The 6413-nt window shown below is 36.6% G+C and overlaps 1 pseudogene; it reads left to right on the top strand.

Moving 5' to 3' along the window:
• The first annotated feature begins 1783 nt into the window (after positions 1-1783).
• On the top strand, positions 1784-6144 carry LOC119542046 (annotated as a pseudogene).
• Positions 6145-6413: the final 269 nt, after the last annotated feature.

Raw genomic sequence — 6413 nt, 5'->3', positions numbered from 1 at the left:
CTCACAGTATGTGATTTATTTAGCTGCTTGTATCTAGGATCTTCTGTAGACTTGATTAGGAGCATATTCCAAACACTGTCAATATTTTTCTACTTATAATTATTATAGTTTTTTTTTTACATTTTTTATTGTGATATATAATATATAGAGCGAGAACAGTGATAACTTTCAAAGTATGATTTAACAAGTTATAGGTAATTTGAAAGAATGTTATGGGTTACAGTTCCACAGTTTCAGTTATTTCCTAATTGTGAAATATAGCATATATACAGAAAGGTGATAACTTTCAAAGTACAATTTGATGAGTAGCTATAGAGCAAATTTCAAAGAATGTTATGGGTTACAGTTCCAACATTTCTGTTATTTCCTTCTAACTATTCTAATACCCTAGCATCTAAAATAATATATTCATTTATATAAAGATTCAGTGTTTGTAATCCTTTGTTAAATCCTATCTTGTCCGTTGCTACCCCTTCATCTCGTTTAATCACTTTCCCGACCTTCAGGGATGTCTAGTGATGTCTAGGTGTTAGGTTTAATTCATTGTTTTATTTCCAGGATAATGGCTATGGCTCCACAATCCCTAACCTCCAAAATCATGCTGGTAAGTCAGGCTTTTGATCTTGAGGCCTGCACTTATGATGCCTTTCAGGACCAAAGCTCTGGTAACTGCCTTCACTTACCCCAGAATACTGTTGCTCCTGAATAATATTCCTCTCGTGTCTTTCAGATATCTTGTCAGTGACCTTTGATGAAATACATTTTTCCAGTGTTGCCTCAGTTGGCCACAGTTCTGTAACATATTCCCTCTTCCCTGGGAAGACACTGGACCTTTCCAGCTTTATGGATGCTTAAGATATTGCTTTATCCTCATTGGACAGCAGACAATCTTCATCAGCAATGCTTTCTTTGAAAGATTTTGATGAAAAGGGGGAAACATTAAAGGAACTCTCCATTGAACTTCAGGGCCTGGTTACAAAATGGTTCCCAGCAAAGGAGGCACACAAGGTGGACACCCTTTGCTGATGCAATCATTTTCAGGAATGTGCAGCTTGGAGAAAGAGACTTATAGGAAATAGGACAAGAAAATGGGGACTAAGCTCTTATCAGTCTCAGGCAAGTTTCCTACTGCCTTGATGTTCCAATAAGCCACTGGTACAGAGCTCACCTAAGATCCACCATTTCCATTTCTACTTTGGATTTTAATTTCACAATGTCCCCCAACCACTTTGGATCCCCTGCTTTTACTTCTTGTTGCCCAATTCATGAATTGTTATACTGTTAATAAAGCTCTCGTCTTTCTATTTACATTAGCAGTGTCGTGTCTTTTCTTCGAACACTGTATATAGAATAATTTTAAAGTGAAAGATGAATACAAAGTACTGAATGCAGAGAAGACAACTTTATGAAATGTTAGTTAAAGATCCAGGTTCATTTTAATCTGTGTAAAATGCTCATTAGGTTATTTTTCTTTATAGTTCCTCAAATTCATAATAAAATAAAGAACTTCCTGTTCGAGAAACAATACAACTTCCCATCTCTTCCTGTGCCACATCTTTAAGCAATGTGATTTCATTATTTTCCTGTTGATAACTTTTCATTTATTAGGGTATTTATCTTCAAAGAAAACCTTTTAATGTTGGTGGATCGATATACAGTTCCTGCTTTCTGTGTAGCTCAAAGGGTAGAGCCCACAAATGATTAGGAGAAGAAGGGAGTTAACAGATGTTAAATACAAACCCAGCTTGCCCTATTCAGCCTAGAGGTCAGCTCCCCAGTCAGCATGAAGGCTGTCCTTGTTCTGGGGCTTCTCCTCCTTCCTGCCTGTCCAGGGCAAGAAGTTGAAAGGTGTAAATTGGCCAGAACTCTGAAAAGACTTAGAATGGCTGGATTCAGGGGAATCAGACTGCCAAAGTATAGGTCTGCTCTCCTTCATACTTCCAGAGGGGGAACAGGCACTAGGAGAGAACAATAAAAAGGGGATTTGAGTGAATGGACTTTTCTATTTCTTTGAGGTTTTGCATACTTACAGTTTAAAATATCAATTTGTTGCTGAATAGCCAGAGATACCAGATGCAGGGACAAGGGCATGGAAAGGCAACATTCCTACCTTTCCAAGTACTGTAGGACCTGTTGTTCTTGTCTTGTTCCACTGAATTTGCCAGGTGCCTCAGACTCAATGGCAGGTGTAGGCTGACTAAAAGATACATTTGAGGATCTGCAATATCTCAGTCAAGTCCTTAATTCTTGATTCCAGCCATTTCCTATTTAGAACTCTGGTTCTGAGAACCTAGAGTGATAAGTATGTTTTTTTTTTAATTCCCTGCCATGATATTTTTAACAGAAAAGATTCCAAAATTATGAACTCTCCATACAAAGAGCATTAGGAACCTATTTCCCCTCAATAACTGTGTTATGTAAAGATCCCTGAAACCAAACATAAAATAATGTGTTATTATTCTTACTCACCCTGCTGGATTAACTATTTTTCATTTTTTTCCACACAATTCAAGGTATGCCTCAAGTAACAGGCACTTTATTTTTTATCTATATTTATTAACATAAACACTGTATATAGATTGAACGAGTGGATGGATGAAATGTTTTTTCCAATTCTCTAACTCTTGTCTTCCAGATTCTGGCTATTCAAATCTACCTGTAGCTATTCTGAGAAACATTCTTTCAGGAATTCCTCTTTGCCTCAAATCAATTTTTTTTCTTATCAGCCTAAGTTTCAACTATGAATTTACAAAATCCACTAAACAATTCTGCTGATTCTTCTATTTGAGGGTGAAGGTTACCTAAGGGATGGGGAAGCCATAAAAGTAATGGAAGAAAAATCCATTTAAATATTTTTGAACATACATTATCTTGGTCATTACTGTTACAAAGTGAATTGCATCACACAAGGGTTTCTTAGAGGTCCTTTAACAACTAAGTGTTACAATATTTTGCAGGTTGAAAACACCTTTAAAATTATAAGATAAATCATTAGTAAAATAGAAATAGTATAAATGATTTGGTGTTGCATCCCTTATTACTAAAAAGCAGTCTTTTCAAGGGTGTGCTTGGCCAAATGGGAGAGTGGTTATAACACAAGAGCTATGAACTACAAGTGTGGAGACCAAAGTACCTGTTAAAGGATTTTTCAGATCAATAGTCACTACTGGTGTAGTGACGGCAAAGCCCCAAGAGCAGTTAATGCCTGGGGTATATCCTGCAAGGGTAAGACCAGATAACGTACAAGTGATGGCACAGGACCATGGGGTTATACTTAAAAGAGAGATGCAACACAAATGTCAAAGCCTGGAAGGGTCCATCAGGCACCTAGAAAAACTCTCAAATTCTAGATACTCAGTGTTATCTACCTCATAATTCCCTTAGTAAGAATATAAGGTCTGCAATCAAAGAAGTTTGGTGTTTTTTAATATATAAAAGTTTTTGGAATGGCCTATCAATGTATTGTAAATGGTCTTAATGCTTTTTCAAGAACAATGCCATATCCCCATTTACTTTGGGGAGATTTAGAGAACATTAGTTTGTGAGGTCCTTTTGAGTTTGTTTTTTTCTTTTTATTATGAAATTTTCTAAATACATAGAAAGTTAGAGACATTAGTGTAATAAACAATCATATGCCCTGTTCCAGTTCCCTAATGCTGTCATTATGCAAAATAACAGAAATGGATTGGCTTTTATAAAGTGGATTTATTTGGTTATAAGTTTACAGTCTGAAATCCATGAAAATATTGTCCAGATTAAGGCATCAACACAAGTATACCTCCACCGAAGGAAGACCAATGGCGTCCGGAAAACCTCTCTTAGCTGGGAAGGCATGTGGCTGGCATCTGCTTGCTCCCAGGTTGTGTTTCAAAATGGCATTCTCCAAAATATCAGGGTCAGCTTTCAATGGCCATCTTCAAAAATGTCTCTCTAAGCTGCAGCTACTCTGAGGTCCTTCTGTTTGTGAGCTTTTATAGGGCTCCAGGAAACTAATCAAGACCCATGCTGAAAGGGCAGAGCCACACTTCCATGAAAATAATCTAATCAAAGGTATTACCCACAGTTGGATGGGTCACATCTCCATTTAAACAGCCTAATCCAAAGATTTCAATCTAATCAACACTAATACATCAGCCTCCACAAGGCTGCATCAAAGAACATGGCATTTTGGGGGACATAATACATCCAAATTGGCACATGCCTATTAAGTATTTTTAATATTTGTTAACATTTTGCCGTATTTACTTCATATATGTATATGTGTGTATATTTGTGTATGTCTATATATAGCTCTTCTCTATCTCTATATCTCTATATACATATATTTGCTTTAAGAATTCAAAGTGAATTAGAAACATTACTGTCAGGCCCCAGAAAAAGAGTCTAACATATAGAAGGAATGTCTGATCCATGGCCCTGCTGCTTATCTCATAAATACCAGGTGTGCCATAAACTAAGGGTTGAAGGCTGTTTTAGGAATCCCAGTCACAGTGGCACCTAGACTCCAGTGGGGCAGACAAGGCAAGATCAGATAGGCCCATAAAGATGAATGACCACAAACAAGCCAAAAAGTCTGCTTCCTCCACATAGATAATATAGTGCACATCAAAGAAGAGTAGTGTGTTAGAACCCTAGTAACCAGTCAGCAGAAACTGATAAGCACTCACCCAATCGAGGCCCAGAACACACTCAGCAGGACCTTCCCCCCAATACCCAACATGGGTTTTTCCTTTAAAAAATGCTGCTCTCAGAAAGAGGGCCGGAGCCATTTTTCCTTTCTTTCTTTTCTGATGGCTCCCACCTGCTTTCTTCTGCTTTCTTCCTCTAATAAACCTTAAATTCTCTACTTAAACCATGACTCGCTGCATTTGTGTGGATTCTTGAACGGCTCTGAACCTAACAATTACAACATCTCATTTCTAAATTCTTTAGTTTGTATCTCCAAAAAATACAGTTCCTACATAACGTCACTACACCTAACAAGCTAGTTTATGGATTTGTTTATTTGGGGTGGAATAAATGTTTTGTTGAACTTATATAAAAATAAATATAGCGTGGAATCTTTAGTGAATACAATATGGGTAGGTTTTTCAAATTTGATATTGTTACATTTTTAAGTGATAAATTCCTGTTAGAGAAGATTAACCTTAGAATATTCTTCATGTCTAAGTCCAGTTAATTTAATTTTTAAATACTTTGTATTATATAATACTCTGTGGTCATTAAATAATAATTAGAAAATACAGAGAAGAAAAATATTTATCCATAATCTTACTACCCAGAGATTTATAACCACTGATACTTTTTGGTACATATTCTCCCTGATTATATAGCAATCATATATATGAATGTAAGGCTGAATCATGCACATATGATGTACCCACATACAAATATGTAAGCACTCAACTTATAATAAAAGTTCTAAGAAAATTGTTTTTATTCCTCACTGTCTCTTTCTCAGTTTTGCTGCAAGATGACATCACAGAAGCTGTGAACTGTGCAAAAAGGGTTGTCAGTGATCTATAAGGCATTAGAGCTTGGTATGTTTTCAAGTATTAAAACTATTTACCCCAGTGTTGATATGTTCAGTGAGAGAGATTTTCAAAGCCAAATGGATGATACTGAGAACTGAAAAGTGCAATTTTAGGCTTATTCTAAACAATGTATTATCTTGATCCTTGAGGAAACAATCTATCTTTACAGATTCAGCATCTGACTTTCTTTCTTGCCAATTTGTTTTAGAGGATTTTGAAAGCTTTTAAGCTTTTCCACACTCTACCTTATCATATATTGGAAATACATTTAGAACAAGGAAATGTGAGTGCATATTGTAGTTACTGTTGTGGAATGTGCACATTTTGACAGATATGTTCAGCATGGCACACCAGTGATGGCTTTAGGGATGAATGGAGTCTGCTGCATCATACCACACTTAATAAAAAACAATACTGGGCTCTATCTATAGCCAAGACCTTATTGATTAATAAAATACTCTATTACCCTAATGGAATTGAAGTATGTATATTACAGTGAAAGCATTGTAAAATTGTTGTTGTTTGTTTCATCTTTCTCCACAGGGTGGCATGAAGAAACCATTGTCAGAGCCAAGATCTTACTCAGTATGTTGGAGGTTGTGGAGTTTAAATGCAGAATTTTCCCTCTGCATCTCATTTTTGCCTCTTTTTCACATAAAGGAGTGTAGTTAATGACAGGTCACCCACATTGTTGTGGCCTGTGAGGGCTTTGCCAGTCCAGAGAGAACAAAGAAGACACTGGACATTTTCTGAGACATGAACTATTATTCAGGGCTTACCTACAGGGAGCAGACATTAGCAGAAATCATAATGGCTCTCTCACTCTGGGTGGGTACCACATTCACAGGGAAGTTGACTGTGTGATTAAAGAGGATGGCA

Source organism: Choloepus didactylus, chromosome 8 (assembly GCF_015220235.1).
Source record: "Choloepus didactylus isolate mChoDid1 chromosome 8, mChoDid1.pri, whole genome shotgun sequence".
Taxonomy (NCBI): domain Eukaryota; kingdom Metazoa; phylum Chordata; class Mammalia; order Pilosa; family Megalonychidae; genus Choloepus; species Choloepus didactylus.
Note: the sequence above shows the minus strand (reverse complement) of the source record. Positions and strands in the feature narration are given on the sequence as shown.